Below are 25,516 nucleotides of genomic sequence, written 5' to 3' on the forward strand. Positions count from 1 at the left end.
TGCCACAGCAAAAAGAGGTGGAACAACCTACCTCCATTGTCTCACCTTCCAGACCAGAAGGGATAACCGGTTCAAGATCATTACCTCTGACTGACTAAGAGGAGATTGACTTATGGAAATTTTCCAACAATGGCATATCAACATTCTCTGTAACAGAAAAAACTCTGATCTCCTGGACAGAAGGGAATCAGCAGTATCATTACTCTGTTGACCCCCGTAATTCAAGCTAAGACCTTCAGGGATGCATAGAAATGGAAGAAATACACAAGCAGCCATGAATGCATTGATGCCCCAAGCTCCCTTTGTGTGCACCCGTGAGCAAAACCTGGGAAATTCATTGTTCTCTGGGATGTGAATTAGTCCACGAATGGCGCCCCAAACTCGTGACATATTGCCTGAGCAATCATAGGGGTTGTTAGAACCGTCTGTCTCTAGTTGGCAGAGGTATACACTTCTGACAAATAGGGACACTCCTTTTCTAGTCAGGGCAAGGGGATCACACCCTTCGATAACCCCTGCTCACCCCCTTGGTAGCTTGGCAGAGCAGAACAGGCTTATCTCAGAGGCTGTGCGTTAAGCAATTATGACCACATACAGTAACACAGTGAATGCACTACAAATGGACACGACACCGTAGTATTATAAAAATAAGTATTTTTATATAAGACTTAGCACAAGACCAAATAACGGCAAAAACTGTACACAATCGGAATAAATAAGTTCGGGAAGGAAAAAGGATAGTTCAAAGGTAGTTTCTTCTTTAGCATAAAAGTCTTTTAGTAACAAGCAAATCTTCTTCTTGGAAACACAGTTCTTAGCAACAGGGTAACCCACACGGGAGTTACACAACGTCGAGGCAAAGTTAATCCACAGGTTCGGCGTCGACCGCGAGGAGCGCTACGTCGAGCCCGGAGTCACACGGACCCCCAACAACACAGTACCTTAGGAAAATGAAGCACACGATGATCAGCGGCGTCGAGCAATCCGGCGTCGTGTCTGCGGTGTCGATCAGGCCTCAGCAGGCGTCGTCGATGATGCAGTTGCCCAGTGTGAGCAGCGCTCACGGCGTCGGAGGGCACACGGTTGATGCGATCAGCAGCGGGGCAGACACCAGGTCCTCTGGAGTTAGAGCCGTACTCCTACTCACTGGCGTTGCTGCTGGCGTCGGTTGGGCCCAGCGTCCGGTCGTCGTGATTGCTGTTCCTTTCAGAGGTGCTGGATTCACACTTCCAGCGAATAGCACTTTTAGCAGATGAAGTCCTTTAGCCCTGTGACTTCAGCAGGAGACTGGCACTCTTCCAGTCCTTGGAGATTTTCTTAGCAAGCGTGAGAGTACACACACAGTTCCTCTCTCCTGGTTCCTTGGCAAAAATAAAGAAGCACTGCAGGATTCCCCCAACAACAGCACACTGGCAGAAGGGGTAGGCAGTCCTTTAGATCAGCAGGCTTCTTGTCCTTGGTTACAGGGTTCCTTGTCAGAAGTGATCTGATTTCCTAGTTCAGGGGTCCTTCTCTTATACCCCTTTTCGTCTTTGATCCCTTTGTCTATGCCGGGGGTTTCCCAACATCCTGGGTCTGCGGTGGGTGGAGCTAGGTAGTCACACCTGGTCTATTCATTGAGCCGGGCCGGGTCCTCAGACGCCCCGCAGGAGGTGGAGCCAGCATTGATACTGGCAGGAGCAGAGCTATCGCCCTCCTGGCAGGAGGTGGGGCTAGGATCGTCCATGGCAGGCACAGAGCCATCAGTCGCTTGGCAGGAGGTGGAGCCAGCATTGTATCAGGCAAGGCAGGCTATCAACAGCTACTCTCCCCCTACTCTCAACGTAAATGTCCCACTCATCCCACACTGACTCATCCAGACCTCTGGAGCCACCCAGCTCCTGTCACACACACGCAAGACCAGCAGAAACCAGATATGGTTAGGCAAGAAAATAGACACTTTCTAAAAGTGCTATTTTCGAACCCAGAGTCCAAAAACCATCCACACCAACGGATGCGTAATTAAACCCCGAGTTCAGGGATACCAAACTCGACATTGCACCGTGCTCTCTGAGCCAGCTGGGATCGTAGCATTAATAATCCCGGCGGCCCATTCTAATCAAAGGAGAGCAGGCTACCTTGCAATAGTGAAGCACGAAGATGGCGGTACTTCACTATCAGGACATGCCAACTTGGTCAGGCGTGTCCTTCCTTACACTTACAATGCACCCTGCCCATGGGCCTACCATAGGGGTGACTAACATGAAGCCAAGGGAAGGTTGGAGGGGCTGGCAAGTAGGTATACCTGCGCAGCCGACGTGACAGTGCAGGACTGCACGTGGGTCTCGCAATGACCGACCTGTAGACATTCGTTTTCAAGGCCGCTCCTGTGGGTGGCACAACACGTGCTGCAAGCCCACGAGCGGCATTTGCGTTTACCAGCCCCGGCACTCCTGGTGCACTAGACTAGGGACTGACAGTAAACCAAATAAGCCAAACATGGATACAGTAGATACATCAATTTAACATCGGGAGCACTTGCGCTATGGCACTGATCAGCAGTGACACGGCGCCCAAAGCATATACCAGCCAAACATCGTAAAACAGTAGAGGCAAACAGAAAAAATGGAGGAGAGACTCAAGCCAATGATGTCAGGTCTAACACGTGTCCCCTCCAGCTGAAATGTGGGGAGAACTACCCTTAACCTAGGGAGTCCTCATCACTAAGGCGGAAAAATCTGGACAGACCATCAGCATTGGCGTGATCTGTACCAGGGCGGTGTTCCACCGTAAAGTCCATCCCCTGTAGAGAAATGGACCACCTCAACAGTTTCGGATTCTCACCCCTCATTTGCATCAACCATCTGAGGGGCCTGTGGTCTGTCTGAACCCTGAAGTGAGTCCCAAACAGGTAGGGTCTTAGCTTCTTCAGCGCCCAGACCACAGCAAATGCTTCTCTCTCTATCGCACTCCACCTCGTTTCCCTGGGAAGTAACCTCCTACTGATGAAGGCTACAGGCAAGTCTCGGCCCTCTTCATTCACCTGAGCTAGAACAGCCCCCACTCCATGCTCTGAAGCGTCTGTCTGAACAATGAATTCTTTCGAAAAGTCGGGTGCCTGGAGTATGGGTGCGGTACACATGGCAGTTTTCAGGGTGTCAAAGGCCGTTTGACAGGCATCAGTCCAGATCACGTTTCGTGGCTGCTTCCTGGAAGTCAGCGACGTCAAGGGGTGCACAATGTTGCCGTAATCCTTGACAAACCTCCTGTAATAACCCGTGAGTCCTAAGAAGGCTCTCACCTGCGTTTGGGTTTTGGGCGGCGCCCAAGCCAGGATGGTATCAATCTTGGGTTGCAGGGGGGCAACCTTGCCGCTCCCTACTTGGTGCCCCAAGTACACCACAGAACCCTGCCCAATCTGGCACTTACTGGCTTTGATTGTGAGGCCTGCACCGCGCAGGGCCAACAACACTTCCTGGAGGTGGCGCAAGTGTTCCTCCCAGCTGGCGCTGAACACTGCGATGTCGTCCAGGTAGGCGGCACTGAAATCCTCCAGTCCAGCCAAGACCTGGTGGACCAACCTCTGGAAGGTGGCAGGGGCATTCTTCATCCCAAAGGGCATTACCCGGAACTGGTATAGCCCATCTGGTGTGGAGAATGCTGACCTCTCCTTTGCCCCATCAGTCAAGGCGATCTGCCAGTACCCAGACGTACTAAGGTACCGGGCAGCCCCCAACCGATCGATGAGCTCATCAGCTCTGGGGATGGGGTGCGCGTCAGTCTTCGTGACTGAATTGAGCCCTCGGTAGTCCACGCAGAACCGGAGTTCCGGTGAAGCACCAGGCGCTGCAGCCTTCGGGACCAAGACCATGGGCTGGCCCAAGGACTGCTAGAGGACTCAATCACCCCTAACGCGAACATTTTGGAGACCTCCTCCTTAATGTACGCTCTGACCTTGTCAGTCACCCTGTAAGCCTTGTGCTTCACAGGAGGGCTGTCTCCGGTGTCAACGTCATGGACACACCAATGCGTGACACCCGGAACCAAGGAAAACAGATCCGGGAATTGTCCCAACAGGTGGCGACAATCCTGTTTCTGTTCAAGAGTCAGTGTGTCAGAGAGGACCACACCATCCACTGACCCGTCTTGCTCTTTAGCACACAGGAGGTCAGGAAGAGGCTCACTCTCCTCCTCCATTCCATCATCTGTAGCTAGGAGCATGCCCACTTCGGACCTTTCTAAGTGGGGCTTCAAACGGTTGACATGCAGGACCCGCAAGGGGTTCCTGGGAGATTTCAAGTCCACCAGGTAGGTGACATCGCTCTTCTTCTCCACAACCTTAAACGGTCCAGTCCACCTGTCCTTGAGCGCACAAGTTTCCACAGGGGACATGACGGACACTTCCTGACCAGGCTGAAGGTCTACCAGAGTGGCATTCCGGTCGTACCATCGCTTCATCTCCTCCTGGCTGGCCTCCAGATTTGCCTGAGCAAGTTCTCTGAAGCGCCGAGTCTGGTTCCGAAAGGCCAGCATGTAGCTGTATACATCCTGGGGAGGTTTCCTGGGAGATTGCTCCCAGCCTTCCTTGACCAGACTCAAAGGTCCTCTTACCGGGTGACCGTATAAGAGCTCAAAGGGGCTGAACCCTAGAGACTTCTGCGGCACCTCACGGTAAGCAAACAACAGGCATGGCAAGAGGACGTCCCATTTCCGCCTCATTGGTTCTTCAAGACCCATAATCATGCCTTTCAGGGTCCGGTTGAATCTCTCAACCAGCCCATTTCCTTGAGGGTGGTAAGGAGTGGTGAACTTGTAGGTTACCCCACACTCCTTCCACAGAGACTTCATATAGTTCGAAATGAAGTTGGTGCCTCGGTCGGACACCACCTCTCTGGGGAACCCCATCCGGGAGAAAACACCCATCAGTGCCCGTCCCACCACGGGGGCCGTCACTGTTCTGAGAGGGATGGCTTCCGGGTACCTCGTGGCATGGTCCACCAAGACCAGGATGAACCTGTTGCCCAGGGCTGTCTTGGGGTCCAGGGGCCCAACAATGTCAATACCCACCCGGTCAAAGGGGGTGCTGACCACTGGAAAAGGTTGGAGGGGAGCCTTCTGCTTCCTTCCGCTTTTCCCACTTGCCTGGCAAGTGCGACAAGTCTTGCAATGGATGTCTACATCCCTACGCATCTGAGGCCAATAAAAATGGGTGACAAGCCTGTCATAGGTCTTGTCCTGCCCCAGATGTCCAGCTAACGGTACGTCATGAGCCAACCCCAGTAGGAAGGCTCTGAAGCGCTGGGGTACCACCGGCACACGGGCTGACCCAGGCTCAGCAGCCTTAGGCTCGCTATACAGGAGGTCGTTCTCCCAGTATACAAAATGTGACCCTGACTGATCACCTGAGGATTGGGCTGAGGCCTGCTGCCTCATGCCCACAACAGAAGGGCACACCTTCTGTTCCGCACAGAATTCCTCCCTGGAGGGACCACCATCCTGCTGCCAGTGGGTCAGCTCGGGCAGATCTCTCAGTTCGGCAATTTGTTCCCCTGTGGGCTCCAGGGCATCCCCCTCAGGGTCTACCTCCTTCTGGACCACGGGAACGACGGGGGCTGGTTTCCCGCGCCTCCTGCCTCTTCTCTTCACAGCTGGGTCCTGGGCCGTACTTTCAGGCTCCGGGACCCCATCAACACCCTTACTCGCTGTCATCGAACGAGTGGTTGCACACACCCACTCTGGCACACCCAACATTTTCAAGTGCGCCGCTCTCTCCACCTTAGCCCAAGGGGAGTCTTCTAAATCATTGACCAGGAGACAATCGACAGGCATGGCGGGCCTCACAGCAACCTGAAGAGTACCTGAAACTCCCCCCCATTCAAAGGAAACCTGAGCTACCTCACACTCTTTCTGGGAGTTGTCGGCAGCTATCACGGGGTAGAATGCGTGGGGAACCACCTGCTCTCTGGACACCAAGTGACACTTGACAGCTGTCACACTCGCTCCGGTGTCTCTGAGAGCTTCCACTCTATGGCCATTAATGGTCACCCACTGCCTATATTTACTAGTGTTACTAGGCAGAGGGGGTGGAGGGACCATTTGCATGTCTCCTAGCGAGACCAGGGACATCTCTGCGGGACCCCTCCCACCATGGACAACCATCTCCTCCCCTCCCAAGGCTACACTCGCCAGCTGACGAGGGGGTGCACGCGGCGGTGCATTCGAATCCTTTTTGGGGCACTGGGGGTCATAAAACCGGTGTCCCACCTGCCCACAACCGTAGCAGGTTAGGGGGCCCCTATGAACAGGTTTACCCGTCGGGGCCCCTGGCTTCTTCTCAGGGGGAGGCTGGGAACCTTTCCCTTGGTTCCCTTGGGGATTACTTTGGGGCCCTTTCTGAGACTCCTTCTGTTTTCCCTTGTCCCCCCCACTCTTCTGCTGGGGACCCTGCCCACCTTTGGCTGAGTCTCCCACTGGACCCTTGTGGACCCTGGTACTGACCCAGCGGTCCGCCTCCTCAGCAAGTTTTCTAGGGTTAGATATCTTGCTATCAATCAGGTGCTGGCGCAGCTCTGGAAAACAGTTATTAGACAAGTGCTCCCACGCAAACAGATCATAGAGAGCTTCATAACTTTCCACTTTGCTGCCCTTTACCCAACCATCCATGGCTCTGCAAAAATAAGACACATATTCAACCCACGTCGTACCAGGCAACTTCTTGCATTCTCTAAAAGCTTGTCTGTACTGCTCGGGGGTTAAACCATATCGCAACATTAAAGCATCTTTCATATGAGCATACGACATCCTATCCGCAACAGGCATGTCTAACAGGGTATCTCTTCCCTCGTTCACAAAGCGACCCCACAACCCCGCTCCCCAATTCTTCTCAGGGACCTGGTGGGCCAACAATGCTAACTCATATGCTTTAAACCACTGACCAATATCTTCATTCTTATTGTAATCTTTGATCACATCTTTCGGGAAGTAAAACTTACTTTCTGCAGGCTCGGATGGAACGCTGCCACCAGAGGGATTCAACTCTAACTTTTTAGCTTGGATATCCAGTTCCCTCAACCTGGCTTCACGCTCCAAAGCTAACTTCTCTCGTTCAAACTCCAACTTTTTGATCTCTAAGTCAGCTTCCCTTCTACCTCTTGCATTTTCTAACTCCAACTGCCCATTTATTTTTAGCCTTGCCATCTCCATGTTGTAAGCTCGCTCTTTCGCCCTTTCTTCTCTTTCTTCAGGGGAAAGACCTTTGGAGGAAACACTGCTTCCGGGAGAGGGCACAGGTCCATTCACTGGCACCTCCTCATCCCCTTCCTCTGTGGGTACCACCACCACATCAGAGGGATTTCTGGATTCCCACCAGGCCTGTAATGCTTTATAAAAATCATCTTTTCTCGAGAGGCCGGTGGTAGGAACTTCAAACTGGTTGCAAAAGTGTTTCAGCTCATCTTTCTTGTATCTTTTTAGCTTACTCCTCTCGAACTCCTCCACAACAACGATAGCAGGGGCAGTGACTCCGTTGTCACTCATGGTTACAACTGGCAGTGTTCAGAAAATCAAGTTTCAGGAAAAGCGGAGAACAAAAATAGGATCCTTCCGAATCAGATTGTGACTGCGCTATGGTCTGCTTTCACTACGTAGCGCACACTAATCACTGTACATGGGTCATAAATGCAAGGTCCAAATCCTCACCGCTGCATCCAATGTTAGAACCGGCTGTCTCTAGTTGGCAGAGGTATACACTTCTGACAAATAGGGACACTCCTTTTCTAGTCAGGGCAAGGGGATCACACCCTTCGATAACCCCTGCTCACCCCCTTGGTAGCTTGGCAGAGCAGAACAGGCTTATCTCAGAGGCTGTGCGTTAAGCAATTATGACCACATACAGTAACACAGTGAATGCACTACAAATGGACACGACACCGTAGTATTATAAAAATAAGTATTTTTATATAAGACTTAGCACAAGACCAAATAACGGCAAAAACTGTACACAATCGGAATAAATACGTTCGGGAAGGAAAAAGGATAGTTCAAAGGTAGTTTCTTCTTTAGCACAAAAGTCTTTTAGTAACAAGCAAATCTTCTTCTTGGAAACACAGTTCTTAGCAACAGGGTAACCCACACGGGAGTTACACAACGTCGAGGCAAAGTTAATCCACAGGTTCGGCGTCGACCGCGAGGAGCGCTACGTCGAGCCCGGAGTCACACGGACCCCCAACAACACAGTACCTTAGGAAAATGAAGCACACGATGATCAGCGGCGTCGAGCAATCCGGCGTCGCGTCTGCGGTGTCGATCAGGCCTCAGCAGGCGTCGCCGATGATGCAGTTGCCCAGTGTGAGCAGCGCTCACGGCGTCGGAGGGCACACGGTTGATGCGATCAGCAGCGGGGCAGACACGAGGTCCTCTGGAGTTAGAGCCGTACTCCTACTCACTGGCGTTGCTGCTGGCGTCGGTTGGGCCCAGCGTCCGGTCGTCGTGATTGCTGTTCCTTTCAGAGGTGCTGGATTCACACTTCCAGCGAATAGCACTTTTAGCAGATGAAGTCCTTTAGCCCTGTGACTTCAGCAGGAGACTGGCACTCTTCCAGTCCTTGGAGATTTTCTTAGCAAGCGTGAGAGTACACACACAGTTCCTCTCTCCTGGTTCCTTGGCAAAAATAAAGAAGCACTGCAGGATTCCCCCAACAACAGCACACTGGCAGAAGGGGTAGGCAGTCCTTTAGATCAGCAGGCTTCTTGTCCTTGGTTACAGGGTTCCTTGTCAGAAGTGATCTGATTTCCTAGTTCAGGGGTCCTTCTCTTATACCCCTTTTCGTCTTTGATCCCTTTGTCTATGCCGGGGGTTTCCCAACATCCTGGGTCTGCGGTGGGTGGAGCTAGGTAGTCACACCTGGTCTATTCATTGAGCCGGGCCGGGTCCTCAGACGCCCCGCAGGAGGTGGAGCCAGCATTGATACTGGCAGGAGCAGAGCTATCGCCCTCCTGGCAGGAGGTGGGGCTAGGATCGTCCATGGCAGGCACAGAGCCATCAGTCGCTTGGCAGGAGGTGGAGCCAGCATTGTATCAGGCAAGGCAGGCTATCAACAGCTACTCTCCCCCTACTCTCAACGTAAATGTCCCACTCATCCCACACTGACTCATCCAGACCTCTGGAGCCACCCAGCTCCTGTCACACACACGCAAGACCAGCAGAAACCAGATATGGTTAGGCAAGAAAATAGACACTTTCTAAAAGTGCTATTTTCGAACCCAGAGTCCAAAAACCATCCACACCAACGGATGCGTAATTAAACCCCGAGTTCAGGGATACCAAACTCGACATTGCACCGTGCTCTCCGAGCCAGCTGGGATCGTAGCATTAATAATCCCGGCGGCCCATTCTAATCAAAGGAGAGCAGGCTACCTTGCAATAGTGAAGCACGAAGTTGGCGGTACTTCACTATCAGGACATGCCAACTTGGTCAGGCGTGTCCTTCCTTACACTTACAATGCACCCTGCCCATGGGCCTACCATAGGGGTGACTAACATGAAGCCAAGGGAAGGTTGGAGGGGCTGGCAAGTAGGTATACCTGCGCAGCCGACGTGACAGTACAGGACTGCACGTGGGTCTCGCAATGACCGACCCGTAGACATTCGTTTTCAAGGCCGCTCCTGTGGGTGGCACAACACGTGCTGCAAGCCCACGAGCGGCATTTGCGTTTACCAGCCCCGGCACTCCTGGTGCACTAGACTAGGGACTGACAGTAAACCAAATAAGCCAAACATGGATACAGTAGATACATCAATTTAACATCGGGAGCACTTGCGCTATGGCACTGATCAGCAGTGACACGGCGCCCAAAGCATATACCAGCCAAACATCGTAAAACAGTAGAGGCAAACAGAAAAAATGGAGGAGAGACTCAAGCCAATGATGTCAGGTCTAACAGGGGTTAAGGCTAGAGATTGGAAGCTCAGAAACTTCCTGTTCAATGAGCCTGCTTGAACGTTCTCTTTTCCCTTCATCTGATGTGCTCTCAGGGATAACACATTACTTTCAGCCTAGCTCCCAATAGGTGCAGCCAGTTTTCGTACAGAATCAGATCAGGTCCCCCTTGATGATTTATGTATGATACAGATACCATGTAATCTGATCTGAACATGTTGGTCTTGTATTTGAGGAAGGAAGAACATCAGGGCTCTGAATAGTGCCATAAGTTTTTTGTCGGTTGGAAAACCATAATCTTAATTGCATTCCAATAAGCCTGGGTCGAAGGTTCCTTCATGACTGCTCCCAACCCAAGGAGCTGGCATCAAAATGCTATTGTCTTCATAACATTTGCAGAGAGATGACCTCTATCTGAATCCTTGAATTCATCCACCACAGCAGAACGTCTTGGGTCTTTTAATTTGCCAGAGTTAAACCTTAAAATTCCTGAGTAGAGGGGGGAGGAGCTTCGCTGCCAACCAAGATGGCCGCGTGAGCTCGGAGCTCCGAAGACCTCCCGATCTCCCGCAATAATCCTGCTGTCTATCCTGTCCCACGATGGTGGGTATCTGTTGCTGAGCCGGGCCCGATGCGGCACCCGCAATCGGATTGAAAATCGGACACTCCTGACTCGAGTTGTGTCGATGTTCCCGGAGGCGCCTCAGCGTAGTTGATGCCAGGGTGGCTTGCAGCGGTGTCCCCACGGAGCTCCTCCCGGCCAGCGGCCCTCACGCCCGAGGGACGTTCCTGAGTGCCGACCGCCTTGCTGGCGGCTTTCGACCCTGAACGCTGCACTTCGCCTTGTGTGCATCGGAATAACTCAGCTGGACTTCTTCGCCCCTGGTGTCCCATCCCCCCCTGTCCCGTGGCTGCCAACATGGCGGGCAAGGGTGGCTCGGATGTGGGCAAGACGCAACGGCTCAATCGGAGGCCGACCCAATCCCAGTCTACTATTCCCGAGCGCTTTTCCCAGTCTAAGGGATCGCCGGTGCAGGTGGTACATTCAAAAGACCCGAGACGGGATGAATCACCGGACGACTCCGACATAACGCTCAGGGACGTCATGGGAGCGATATCCGGGGTGAAGATGGAGATGCACTCGCTTCGTGAGGAGCTGTCCAGCAAGGTCGATTCCCTGAAAATCGACCTGAACCTTATCAGGACGGACCTTGGGAAGACGAACGACCGGGTAAAATCTTTGGACCTCAAAACTTCCAGCCTGGTCGCGGATGTCTCGGACGTACAGACGGAGGTGCGCGCCTTGAAACAGGCTAATGGCGTACTGGCGCGACGGCTGGACGAGTTCGAAGGCCGCGCGCGTCGCCAGAATGTCCGTATCACCGGAGTGCCGGAGAAAGCCGAGGAGGACTCTGCTGAACTTTTTGTGGAAGATTTGGTGGTCAAGAACTTGCAACCGGGAGGCCTGAGTAAGTTCTTCTCGGTGGAGAGGGCCCACAGGATTCCCGGTGGGCCGCCCAAGTCGGGTGCGACCCCGCGCCCCATCATTGCGCGGCTGTTTAACTATAGAGACAGGGATGCTATCCTACAGGCATCGAGGACGATGGGCCCGCTCCACTTCCAGAACTCAGAAGTGAACTTTTTCCCGGACTTCACTCAGGCTGTTCAGAAACAGCGGCAGAGCTTCGCAGGAGTGAATCGGAGACTCAGGGATATGGGCCTGCGGTACTCTATGCTGTACCCTGCTAAGCTTCGCGTTGAGCGCGACCACCGGACTTTCTTTTTTGAATTCCCTGAGGATGCGGGACACTGGCTCGACACCCTGCCTCAGGAACGACCTGAAGCTACCGACCAGACGGAGGACGCCACCGGAGGTGTTGCTGCACAGGAGTGACTTTCTGCTCATTTGTCTCCCGAGACACGGGACGCCGTGAGGTGCTTCGGCTTTCGACAACTGTTGTACATATTGACTCATTCTGCTATTGATATGGGGGGTGACGGGAGGGGATGGGATGCCTCCTTTCTCCTTCGTGGGCTTTCTGTAGGTTAGTTTTTGGGGGCGACAGGCACACTGCTAGTTGGGGTGGATCTTAATTTGATGCAGGGGTGCAGGGTGGGGGGTAGTTGGGATGTGTGGTCTTGTTTTTTCTCCATTTTCCTTTCTTGGCTGAGGTATTCCTACTGTGTAGTATTGTTGCACTGGGTACTGAAATGGGGGGTTGGGGGAGGGTCGCGAATGGTCCTTGACGATGGGGGGTAAACTGCTTCACTTGCTTAGCTGGAATGTTAACGGGTTGGGGGATCGTATCAAGAGAGGTGTAGTGTTGCAAATGCTTAAACGGTGTTCTCCTGATGTAGTACTATTGCAAGAGACCCACTTGGTGGGTCACGCATGTAAGGCCCTGGACAGACGGGGTTACAAAATGGTGGCTCACGCAGGTTTCTCCTCGGGCTCCAGGGGGGTGGGCATCATGGTGCGTGCGTCCCTCCCGTTGGAGGTGGAGTCTGTGCTGACTGATGATAGAGGCAGATATGTGGCTTTGGTGGGTAGGTGGGAGGGCCGCACGCTGGTTTTGGTTTCGGTTTACGTCCCCCCGGGGTTGCAGGAGACTACGTTCAGGGATTTGGGAGGCGCCATCTTAGGACTCCCCGAAGGCCTGGTGCTGGTGGGTGGGGACTTCAATTGTGTTGTCTCAGGGGAACTGGACCGCTTTCCTCCCAGGGATCTTCGCCCTTCCCAATCCTGGATGTCTGATTTTGTATGTTCCATGGGGATGGTTGACTGTTGGCGTCTGCTCCACCCTACACAGCGACAGTACTCCTTTCTCTCGGGCGCACATGGTAGCTTCTCCAGGTTGGACTACGTCCTGGCGCCGGCGGCCCAGGCGCAGTCCGTTTCCTCCGCACGCCTCCTGGCCCGAGGTATTTCAGATCACTCTCCGGTCTGGATCTCCTTCGATTTCCAGATTCCGGCATCCTCGCGGGTCGCCCCTATTAACCCGTGGTACTTTCGCGACCCGAAAACCCGTTCTCTCCTGGTCAAGGCTATGGATCGATATTTCGTGGAGAACACTGGATCTGTGACTTCGGCCGTCTCCTTGTGGGAGGCCTTTAAAACCGTGCTTCGTGGTGAGGCTTTCTCACTGATTGCTGAAGCGCGCCGCCGCCGCGATGAAAACGTGGTAAGGTTGGAATCTGAGCTCGCGGACCTTAGTGCCCAGCTGGAGCTTGGCTCGTCGCCTGAATTGGTCCATGCCCTCTCTCTTAAGCAGTCTGAACTTCGGGCCACCGCTACTGATGCAGCAAAGGCCTTGAGCAGGGAACAGCAGGGACGGATTTATGATGCCGGCGATAAGGCTGGTAAGCTCTTGGCCTGGCTCGATAAGCGGGCATTGGCGTCCCGGGTAGTCCCGGAATTAGTGGGTGCGGACGGAGTAACCTTGACGGACCCGGCGGCTATAGCTGAGTCCTTCGCTGACTATTTTGAGCAGGTGTATACCTCCGCAACCTCTCTCCCGATGTCCGCGTCAGTCGCCTACTTGGACGATATTGACCTTCCTTGCTTATCTGACCCTGAACGGGAGGATATGGACCGAGACCTGTCGGACGATGAGATCGCCCTGGCGATTCGCTCGCTGCGATCGGGTAAAGCACCGGGCCCGAATGGAATCCCGGTAGAACTGTATAAGCTCAGGGCTGACGCGCTGGCTGCACCGTTGCGTAAGATGTTTCTTGAGGCCCGTGTGCAGGGAGAACTTCCACCCGACCAGAGGCTAGCCACCATAGTGGTAATCCACAAGGAAGGAAAGCCGCGGGACCTGTCCCGATCGTACAGACCCATTTCATTGTTAAACGCTGAACCCAAGATCTTGGCTAAAGTGTTGGCCAACCGGCTGGTGGGCGTGATCTCGGACTTGGTGCACCCGGACCAGTCCGGGTTCATCCCGCACCGGAACACGGCGCTTAACCTGAGGAGGCTCCACGCAGCTTTGGCACGTGCCCACTTGCTTCGTGATCCGGCGGTGGTGGCTTCCCTTGACGCTACTATGGCCTTTGACTCCCTCGAATGGGATTACTTGTGGGCAGTCCTAGCTAAGCTGGGCTTCGGGCCTTCATACATTGGATGGATCCGATTGCTGTACTCTGCTCCGCTGGCCAACGTGGCCGTCAACGGCAGGCTTTCGGCATCTTTTGCGCTACACAGAGGTACCAGACAAGGCTGCCCGCTCTCTCCACTTCTGTTTGCGTTGGCACTGGAACCCCTGGCGGCTAAGATTAGAATGCACCCAGATGTTTCCGGGATTGCGTGGTCGCCTGGCTTTGAGGATCGAGTATCGCTGTACGCGGACGACATCCTCCTTTACCTTACCTCTCCTTGTCGATCGCTTATTGTGGTTTTTGACCTGCTGGGAGTCTTCGGGTCGTTTTCGGGGTTGGTCATCAACTGGTCCAAATCCTACCTATACACGATATGTGGGGACACCCCGCGCCTCCCCCGTGGGTGCTCTATCCAGGTGGCCGAGCAGGGCTTCCGGTACTTGGGCATCTACGTGTCGCTTGACCCCCGGGCCCGATACGCGCGCAACCTCCTGCCACCGCTGGAGCGCCTACGGAGAGATGTTGCATTGTGGAAGAAACTGCCCATCTCTTTGATGGGCAGGGCAGCCCTGTTTAAGATGATGGCGCTACCCCGCTTCCTGTACGCCCTGCAGAATTCACAGGACCCGATCCCTGCTAAGTACTTCGGCGAGATTGAATCCTTGCAACGGGCACTGCTGTGGGACGGTCGGCCGAGAATATCGTTGTCCAAATTGACCATCCCTAGCTACGACGGTGGCATTGCGCTGCCGGATATGCGGAGGTACTATTGGGCGTCCCAGCTCGCGGCGGTCAACCACGGCTTCTATGGTCCAGCGGTTAGTCCGGGCTATGCTATGGACCGATGGTTAGTGGGCGATGGCAACTACTATAGGGCTCTTTACTCCAAGTCACTGGATCGTCGGTTGACGGGCCCCGCCAATAACATGGTGCACGTGTGGCGTACGGTGACAGACACTCTCGGTTGGAAGGATAGGGTCACACTAGCCACTCCCCTGTACGATTCCGACGTGCTGGGGAAGCTGTGGAAGACCAAAGGCTTTGATCGGTGGGACACCATCGGTATATCTAAAGTTGGTGACATGGTAGTACGGGGCGGCATTAAAACATTTGCTTCGCTGCAACAGGAGTACCAGCTGGCGCCGACGGAATTTTTCCGGCACGCCCAGCTAAGCCATGCCCTCTCCCCTCACGTCGCAAACGGCGAAGCCATCCCCGAATCTTCGCCCCTGGAGGATCGGGTGCTGGACGGCCACATGCCAGACGGCGCCATTTCCCTGACTTATAAGAAGCTGATCAACGTGAGGGTGGATTTGCTTGAGCGATTGCGGGCGCACTGGGTGAATGATGGTATAGAGATGGATGACGAGGAATGGCAGTCGGCGGCTTCGTCCCCCAGGGAGGTGGCAATATCGGCGCGGTTCCGCTTGGTCCAGCTGAAAATTCTCCACAGGGTGTATGTTACCGGCCCCAGGCTCATCCACATGGGGCTTTCAACGGATGGCCTGTGTCGGCGGGGTTGCGGTTCACTCGCCACCTTCCTACACATTATCTGGGAGTGTCCCGGTGTGGCCCGGTACTGGATGCGTGTGCATGAGGTGATGGAGGAGGTGACGGGCGTGGCCCTGCCAGCTGAGGCGCGACGTTGCCTCCTCAACGTGTGGTGCCCGAATGACTACAGTGTGGCCCAAACCCGGTGGGTGACTTTGGGGAATATGGTGGCCAAGAGGGACATTGCCCAGAAGTGGGGCGCGCCTGCTCCCCCGTCCCTCAGTCGTTGGATGGAAAGTATGGACTGGTGTATGGTGAGAGAGAAGACGGTGTATGTTGCCAGGGGCAAGCCGAAAATGTGGAGGGCCGTGTGGGGAGCCTGGAACTCTTATCGGGGTGGCTTATGTGAACCCCCGCTTGAGCCTGAGGTGGACGCCTCACCCTCCCCTTAGAGAACTACCCTTCCCGTACTTCTGGCTGTGACATCCTGTACCGTTTACCCCCCCCAGCTCATCGTGTCACATCTTGTGCTGAACTGGATGTGTGGCCCCCGACCCCCCCCCCCAAAGTGCCCTTACGTTAGGTCTGTGCTGTCCTCGGCCATTTCTCTCTTTCTTTCTCTGTTCCTTACCTATTGGTGCTTCGGCACCTAGTTCTTTAGTGGCCTCTTGGGGCCCTACTCCTTTAAGTTTATTTAGTAGTTCTCTATTATAAATTAAACCTGATTAATCCTATGTGCTGTTTTGTACATGACTTATATGCCACTTCAATGCTGCCTGGCCTCCGGGATGTACGGCTGAATAGCGGTGTACTTTGTTGGTCAATAAAGGTTTTTCAAAAAAAAAAAAAAAAAAAAAAAAAAAAAAAATTCCTGAGTAGAAAGTTTCCAGAATGACTGCAGGTGTCTCACCAGAAGATATAAAGGCTTGCGCGCCCATGGCTCTGTGAATATGCAAGCTGCAATACGCCCTTGCACTCTCAGCCTCAATCTAGCTGTGACAACCTCATTCTTGCATTAAGCCTGACACCTACTTCATCAGTCTTTTAACTCTCCCCTCTAGAAGAAAGACTATTTAGAGTCCTGAAATAGGCTCCTATAAAGATTTGATATTGAGATGGTTGTAATTTGCATTTCTTGTAAATCAGAAGAAGGCTTTTATGTTGCATTGCTGTTGGTAAATGAAAGTACACATCTTGAAGATCTATAGTGAGCATGTAGTCATCTGGTGAACAAAGGGTATAATGTTCTGTAATGTCTCCATATTAAATAGTTTAGATACAGTGGGGTAGATTTACAAACACTTTCACTGGATTTCCATCATGAAAGTGTTGGAAAACAGTGCAAAGTATTGTTTCGGAATTTTCTAAAAGCACAAATCCTGATTTGCATTGCTAAGTAGCCCTAAAGTAAAGCAAAGTAACAGGTTCTGCTACGTTGCACTACTTTGTATCAAGGGGGCAATCCATGGGTGCAACACATAGATGTTCCCATGCAACCAACCATGAAATCTGACTCAGAGTCCTATCTACTGAAAAAGTTAGACAGGACTTTTCTTCAAAATTTTATGCCCCCTCAAGGCAGGGTGAAGTTTAAGAAAAGTTTTCTTTTCTCAACCATTTCCATCTTTTCAGATGTTCTGCACTGTACAGCACACATCCAAAGTGTGAAAGTGTTAAACCATGGCTAAGCAGTGCGTGGCCGCTCAAGATGGTCGACAGGACGCATTCCTAAGGGGCTATCCCAGGCCCTTGCTAATATCCTGCATTATCCTGATTCACCCGTGTTAATCTGCCATGCTACCTGGTGGGGATCGACTGGAGGCCCTTCTCCCTTCCCTATTGTGCCGCACTCAATTGACCCTTTGCTGTGAAGGCGGATTGAAGCTTACCCAGCTGCCGCTCATAGCCTGTCCAACCTCCAGGCACTGCGGGCCTACTTGAGGGGTTCCAAGTCAGGCTCTCACCTGGGAGTGACCTGCTGGTGCCAGGGTCGAGGAGGCACGAGACATTGTGAGGCCTGGTACTGCCGCCAGTGATCGGAGTTGCCGGCGTTCTTCCCTCGTCGGGTGTGGCCACCCTGAGTTGACCACAGGGGCAGCTGGATCTTGCGGTGTTGCAGCGGAGGTCCGGAATAGATGGGGGGTTAAGGAGGCACTGCGGTAGACCCACCGAAGAGATATGAGTGCCCAGCCAACAGATGGCCACCCTGCTCCGAGCCAAAAGAGCAAGTTGCATGAATTTGTATGACATCTTACTACCCCAGGCCAGCTTCACTATTCCTACCATGCATGCTTGCAGTGTGGCCGGAAGTGGAAACCCAAGTGCAGCTTTAATCCACGGAACTACCTCCTCTCAAAACGACTACACATGCCTGCAGACCCACGTCAAGTGTAAGAAGGAGGCCATATCGTCCTAGCATCTGGGACACCTAGCCTCCTGTGTCGGGTAAGACTTGCGGAGGAAATAAGGAGCAATACACGCTTGATGAAGGCCGTTAAAATGTATACGCTTATACTGTCATATGTCCCATGCAGGCCCATTGTCGTTTTCCCTATGTTAGCCTGAGTGTGTTGCTGGCTGCTCTCTGCTTTGCGCATGTTACTATAAAACTTATTTTGCGTGTGCTACACCGTGGTTTCACACAGAACCTGCTGTTGTGTTTGTGTTCTGTTTTTTCCTGTGATTTGGTCTGAACACCATAGACAAGCTCCACCAACAATGCTCCTTGTTGTTCTGTTCTGGCCAGGCCATAGCACCTAGACAAAACATGCCATTGAAGCTGTTGTTTGGGAACACCTACTCTTAGCCATATAGGTATGAACAGACATGCAAAACACACACCTGGAATGAGATTTTCAGAGAGAAGATCGCGACTACAGCTAAGATGTAGAAATTTCATCTGTGTTTGCTAAGGTACAGGGTCCGCTAAAAACACCCAGAGATCTTCTGATATATAATCACTGTGATTCTGTAGAAGGGGAGGGGGGTTAGTCTACCCTGTCTAATATCATGACTGCTCCTTTTATGATGTATGCATTACTTACTATCCTGACCGTATTTGTGTTAGGCATCTTCTTACTTATTGTGGCACATACACTGCACAAGAGCACAATAGTTAAAATAAACATTTTAAACTTTACTAGTGTCTCTGTCAGATCTTATTGTGGACAAGTATGAGTGTGAGAGCGAAAGGGTGTGTTCTGTCACCGCGATTCCAGAGAGGGTCAGGTGTGTTGTGGTCTGGGGTGTCTAATCACTTGTTCCTCTCTGAGTGAGTAGGAGGGCAAGTGAGACACTATAGCTAGTCAGTCCCGGGCTCATGGATACTACGGGGGTAGGATGACTCGTCCCTGCCTACTAAGGGTCTATGGTCCCAAGTATAGTTCTGTGACTCTGTAGAATCCCTGCAGCAAAACCAGCTATTGCTTGAGACATTACAAACCAGTGAAGACGTCAGCTCCCAGTCCTCATACGAGAAGGGTTCAGCCAGCTCCCGCACCCAATCCGGTCTGGTGCACAATGGAGGCTGGACAAGATCCCCAAGAGTGCTTTACTTAGAAGTATGATTAGATGCCTCCTTTACCCCCTTTTGAGGAGGTCTGAGGTGCCCCCCCAACACCTGCGATGGCAATGGCACAGCCAGGAACTTGCATTACACGTCACTTACAGTGTGTTTGAGTACAAGCCTATAGCTAGAATACAACCCCCATCACTCCAGTGATCCATTGGCATATCCACAGTTATAGCATAGAACAGAGTGAGCTCCCACATCCGCAACTCCAGATCAAATGGGGCTCTGCAGAGCACTAGCTTAACCACCCCCTCTGTTGTACTAGATGGGGAACGCAAATGTCCGCTCTTCCCCTTCTCATGAGGAGTCTAACAAGCATCTTGCCGACAGTCGCGCCCTGCAGTAAACGCTTTTCCCAATTGTCTGAGGCTATCAACACTTTACCAGTCAGAACACAGCTCCATGCCCCAGCAGTCTCAGAAATGTTGAGACCATTCTCATTCTCTTTCAATATTTATGCACCTTAAGAACCTCCTACATGTAAAGCAAAGTAGGATTAAAAACCACTCGATTCTCTCTCAAAATGTCACTTCATGATGTCCAACAGAAGTGCCATAATCCTAACAAATTATTTATAAAGCAACATAATCTCAGTAAAGCGGTGGGTGGCTCACAAACCCCAGGCTTCATTCTAGAGCCGAAACAGATGTTGGATGTCTCAGTAAACTTATTTGGCCCTCATTACGGCAGTTACCAACCTCGATAGAATGTCAAGATCCGCACCTAGTCAGAAAATTAGGGTCATATTACAAATAAGGTGTGCTGTCCTTTTTTGCACAACATTCGTTTCTTCAAATTGGTGTGCTAGGTGCAAACAGGGCAATGACCTTGTTACTGATACCGTGCTGCCCCAGCGCAGCCATGAACTTGCACTGCTCTGTGGACAGCGTATTAGTGAAAGGAGAACTGGCTAGTTGAAACAGCGGCTCTCGTCTTCCACAGTATAGGTCAGTAGTGACTTGAACAGGTAAGAGCGGTGGGGCGGAGCGGGGTGGGGGTGGTGGAAGTCGACAGACAACGGGATAAGTAATATTAAATAAATAAATACATAAATCCTGTTAGCGCAAAGTAGGTGATTTTATTTATCTATATTACCTATCCCGTTGTCTGTCAACTCCCCACCCTGCCCCGCCACGCACCACCGCCCTACCTGTGTGAGCCACTAATGATTTAGGCAGCAAGTCCTTGGACGTCATAGGTGGGACAGAGCAGCAAGCAGGTGCAGTAAGTGACTGTATCTACTTGAAGAGGGATGATGTCAAGGAGGTGCATGGGACCCTCTGTACCTACTCCGGTGGCACACTGATTGCGTGCCCACTTTATGTGGCACATAGTCAGAGTGTCTCCTCTTTGCCTCTATGCCTACATCCATATTACTGTGTGGGCGCATAGGCAAAGTGTTTCTGTCATTTGCATGTAGCAACACCCCCATGCAAATGAGCTAACACTCTTTCAAGATAGCAGCAGTGCTGTATGTGTGTCGTAGGGGTGAGTGGAATATTTCATTCCGGTGGCAGAATTGGTGGTATTTGCCAACTCTGCATTGCTCTTGTAACGCGGGGTTCTGGCCATATTCCACCAATCACCGCCTAGCATTTTTTTTCCAGGCAAGGCCAGAGAAATGCGAGCTGGCAAGCACAAGTGAGATCTGATGCCCTCTAATGTGATTTTCAAATGTGGGCTGTTGCAGGTGGTTGCCAGCAGTCGGGCCGAGGGCTGCTTAGAATTGCTGCAGCTCAAGTATGTTTTCTACTTGAGCAGCAGCGAAATCAACTCAAATGGTCATGCGCTCTTGCTCACTGTATGGTGAAATTTGCACAGATATTTCAGCGTTGTTTGCGCTACCAGCGCTACATTGCACTGCGGACAGTGCAAAATGCATATTTTCCATCCCTTGGTGGAACTCAATGAGATCGCGCAGATTTTTTATGTAACTTCGCTGAATTCTGCAGAGTGAAACTCTACGAGTTCCGCCCACCCCTAGTGGGTAGGCACTGCCTGTATTACCGAAGGGGGCTGCACAAGAATACTGTGGCCCCTTCTGTAATGCCGCAGTGTCCCACGGGGTGCAAACTATTTCCACACATGCTCATTACACTCAGATCACTGTACACAGAGCTTAATTTGAGCCGGTGGTGTCTGGCGCTCAGCACCAGCACCTAATTGTCAACACCAGCACTTGTAACACGGTTAATTATTAATTCAATATACATTTAAAATTACTATTACTTGCCACCCAAGCCATTCTTATAGCTTTGGGAGGCCTGTAACAGTCCACATTATCCCGCTTGTAGGAGTGTGATGATTAGTAGTTGTGTTGCTACTATCATTGGAAGCATGGCAGAGTCAATGTGTGGTGCAAGCCCCAGTGGCAACCTGGCAAGAGCCCTGGCAGTTATTTCTTTTTCACATATTAAGCACTGATTGTACATGATATAGCCTCTGATGTCTTACACCGAAGATTCTATCTACTAGTAGCAGAATGAAACCCTGTCTGTGCTGTAGGCCGCAGGTATTGAACTGTGCAATTTAGAAACAGTCCACATTGAGGTAAGATTTGGTGGCGGGTATGATTTGGCAATTTATGACAATCATATGAAAAAAAAAAAGAAAATCAGTGGCGGCTCCCACTGCATTGTTTACATCGGTAAAATAAAATGATAATAACACTACATTATTATCATTTTAATTCCCCTTTGTCATGCAGTTTTACAGGGCTTGGCTGCTGTCACAGCCAGCAAGGGGAGGAATGGTGGGCACTTAAGTGAACATAATGGTTTGAGTGGCCCTCTTGGGCCGGCCAAACAGTCCTTTGCATTTTGCATGTTCCCCACCAGGTTGCATTGCAGTGTTGTGATTGGCTTAGGGGAGCAAGCCTGTGCTTCCTGCTTCAGCGGATGACGCGAAGCGGTGGTACGGCGGCAAGGTAAGTCTATTTTAACTTCTTTTTCAATCCCACCCCCACCGCAACCCGTGCTACTCTTTGGCAGCCGCCACTGAAGAAAATGCATTTCTTGATTGTATAGTTTCAAACATATGTGTTAAGTAGCCCAATGATGTTAAGGCTGTTGAAGCGTAGCAGCAGACAGGAGATTGAACTACACATTTTGAGAATTATTAAGGGGAACGTCGTCATTTAAAAAAACTGAAATTACATTTGCAGCCTTTGCAATTTAGCGATTCAATGAAAAGCACCCCATGCAGAAGAAAAAATCAGTTTCATTTCAGAAGATGAAGGGTCTAATTTAGAGTTAAGTTGTAATGTAATATCCTCTGATTTCTAAAGGATGTGCTAAAAATGAGAGAATCTGTGTATAGAATATCCTCCACTGTAAGGAGGCTATAGTGGAAGAAATTTCGAAAGTACATTCTACTATGAATTAAGGACTAGCCCCAGATATGAAAAGCTTTTCAATTGCCACCCACATCTGAATGACTGGCAAAGGTTTCAGATTTAGTCAAAGCTCAGGGAAGTCCTAGTATATAAGTGAGTGCAACATTAGCTTTCTATTTTCATTAAATTTGATATTGTGCTAAAGAAGAATTTCAGCCAGAACTATAACTCAACTGAAAAATAAGATATTGTCTAGATTACAGTAAGGGCTTGCTGAGAAACAAGATATATTCTCTTAGTAATAAAAGGGTCACTGGAGGGGAAAACAAAATGCACTATGCCTGAGATAAAGCACAAGCGTTTTTATAGCTGAAAAAACTCCTGCCCCTTCCCATGCCCTGATCCTTCAAAGTACTGGGGAGCTGCTCAGAAAAGCAACCACTGCTTTAATGTATCTCCCTCCCAGCAACATTTGTCTCTTTCTCTCTTCTAAAAAATTGCCACTACCCACTAATAGGTGTGAGCTTTCATCCAAACCTGTGGTCTTTAAGCTGGGGGGAGGGGGTGGTTAAACTGAGTCTCAAGAGGGACTCAGGGTCTCAGGGTATGTCCCTGAGTGAAAATAGTGCTCTGCTGTAAGGGATGCACTCTACAATGGGCAGTGACATCTTTTGTCAGTCATGCACAGGCTTAGAGTAGGGCCCCTCTATTTAACCCCTTCGACGCTCATGACAAGCTCAGCTCGTCATGAGTTACGGTTCTCGTACGCTCGTCATGTAACACAGGTTTTTTAAAAAGTCAGTGCGCAGCGAGAAAAGCCGCCGCGCGCATGGTGATAACTTCCAACCTGACTCACACCAAAATGCTTGTAAGGGATCTCATGGTGGGTATTCTTAGAGTGAGAGATCTCCCAATAAAACATCCATAATCATGTATTTCAGTGTTCTTCTGAAAGAAATACCTGAACATACCCGTATGTTTTTAGCCGTAAAACATACTCATACTTACAGGAAGCACCTTGTCTTGTGCAACAGTTTCAGCCAGTCATAGGATATCAGCACATGACATTTTAGGAATTACAGATTGACTTACAGGCTCAAAAACCTCAGCAAGCAAAGAGCTTTTCAGCAAAACGTCAGGCTAGGCTGAAAGTGTCTCACATGAGATGGTGCGAATTGCCAGCTAGGTATGAAAATAAAAATAAAAAAAGGCGGCAATCAATATCAATTTTTGTCAAAATTTCTTCCTAAAACCAGACCTCTCCTCTCCTTTTCTCTCATCTCCTCATCCTAGTCAGAAGATGATGGATCCTTTCATCTCATATGAAAGCCTTTGGCTGGCTCTGAATGACAAGCTCCAACTTGACCAGGTCATGGCCATAGAGCCACAATTTCCAACTTAGAATTCTTAAAATTTGTAAATATTATACACATTGACCGGAATGCAATGTGGGATCTCCTCGCTCATTGGTTTGCTGATAATTAGTCTAGCACCTATACAATTAAAAGCCTCTCCAAGCGATACTCCAAGGCTGATTTCTGGCACTTGTCCATACAATCAACTACTAGTGTTGCTATACTAACTAAACACGCTTTTGTTTGAGTGTAGATGTCAATCAAGTCTGCATTTCTGGTTTACCAAGCTGTCTACCCAAATTCCCCCAAAGAGCCATCTCATGGGAGAATGCATACTGCACAGCAACAGCTCTACATCAATACCCCAAATTTTATAATTTTCTCTGGCTCCACTCCTAAATTCGAAAACTCCCATTTCCTAAAATACAACAAATACCTATACTTATTATTTGCAAGAAGGAGCTGAAGCTCTTGTTCATGAGGCAGTGGCGTAGCAGGTTTTGAGGGCAACGGCCTCCCCCCTTCTCTCACCTGTGGCTGCTGTGGGGCGGCAATCGCAGGAATCACCAGCAAACCCTTGCCCCCTTTCTTTAATGCAGCCAGGGTGGCAATGGCAGGGACCGCTATGGACGCAAAAGCACAATTTTCTCACAATGGTCCTGAGGGAAGATGGCTGCTTGCTCTGTACTGCCATGAAATTATGAAAGCATTGGAGGCAGCACTACTGGCTTTTAATAAACTAGTACAGCGAGTAGTGACAAAATTGCCTTATCACGATCAATTCTGACATCAGAATGTGCATCTAAAACTTCAAACGCTGAGTGTATATATAGAAATAGTGCACTCATGCATTGCAGTTCTGTTTTCAAGATGTGATTTTCCCCATTGGAAATAAGTGCATTTTGACATTGATTCTACTCCTAGGCAGAAAGGGGGTAGGCCACTCTTGGCTAGCACAGAGTGTTAATTCACCTACCGGAGAGAACTGGACACAATCTGACAATGCAAGGCTTGAATCCCAGCACCTGAACTCACCTGGCCTATGTAAACCGACCACCACTGACGTAGGCAAGAGTAACAATTGTCAACAGAACAAGAGCACACTGATGAGATGCGGCACAACACCAGATTCATATGATAATGATCATCATCTTCACCCTCATCATCCTCATCGTTATTTAGGCTTTTTGACCCTTTAAAATAGTTGAGGGAGTAGAGTAAACTGAGCACATGACGCGTCCGCAGGCACGCTTAGAGGGATGTATGACGTTACAATGCATACTTTTACAACGCATAACATCCCAACGCATTTTTTACAATGCAACACCCATTACAACGCATTCCATTAAAACACATGCCATTACAACGTATTTTTAAAAACTACCATTACACATCATTCCATTAAAATGCATAGTACCTTTACAACGCATACCATTACATTGCATGTATGGTAAGTATTGGATAGTGTAGGGGTAAAAATTACTATTCTAACTCCAGGGGGGCGCAACAGTAGGGTAAGTGTTGGATAGTGTAGGGGTAAAAATTCCTATTCTAACTCCAGGGGGTGCAACAGTAGGGTAAGTGTTGGATAGTGTAGGGGTAAAAATTCCTATTCTAACTCCAGGCGGGTGCAACAGTAGGGTAAGTGTTGGATAGTGTAAGGGTACTATGCATTGTAATGGTATGCCTTGCAATGGTATGCGTTGTAATGACTGCGTTTAATGACATGCGTTGTAGTAGTATGCGTTGTA

At 50.6% G+C, this 25,516-nt stretch overlaps 1 protein-coding gene across 2 annotated transcripts in view; it reads right to left on the bottom strand.

Annotated features, from left to right (window-relative positions):
* MAPK10 (mitogen-activated protein kinase 10) overlaps window positions 1-25,516 on the bottom strand; it is a 561,444-nt gene that overhangs the window by 37,699 nt on the left and 498,229 nt on the right. The gene's annotated exons all lie outside the window — the stretch shown is intronic.

Source organism: Lissotriton vulgaris, chromosome 3_1, assembly GCF_964263255.1.
Source record: "Lissotriton vulgaris chromosome 3_1, aLisVul1.2, whole genome shotgun sequence".
In the NCBI taxonomy this organism is placed as follows: Eukaryota; Metazoa; Chordata; class Amphibia; order Caudata; family Salamandridae; genus Lissotriton; species Lissotriton vulgaris.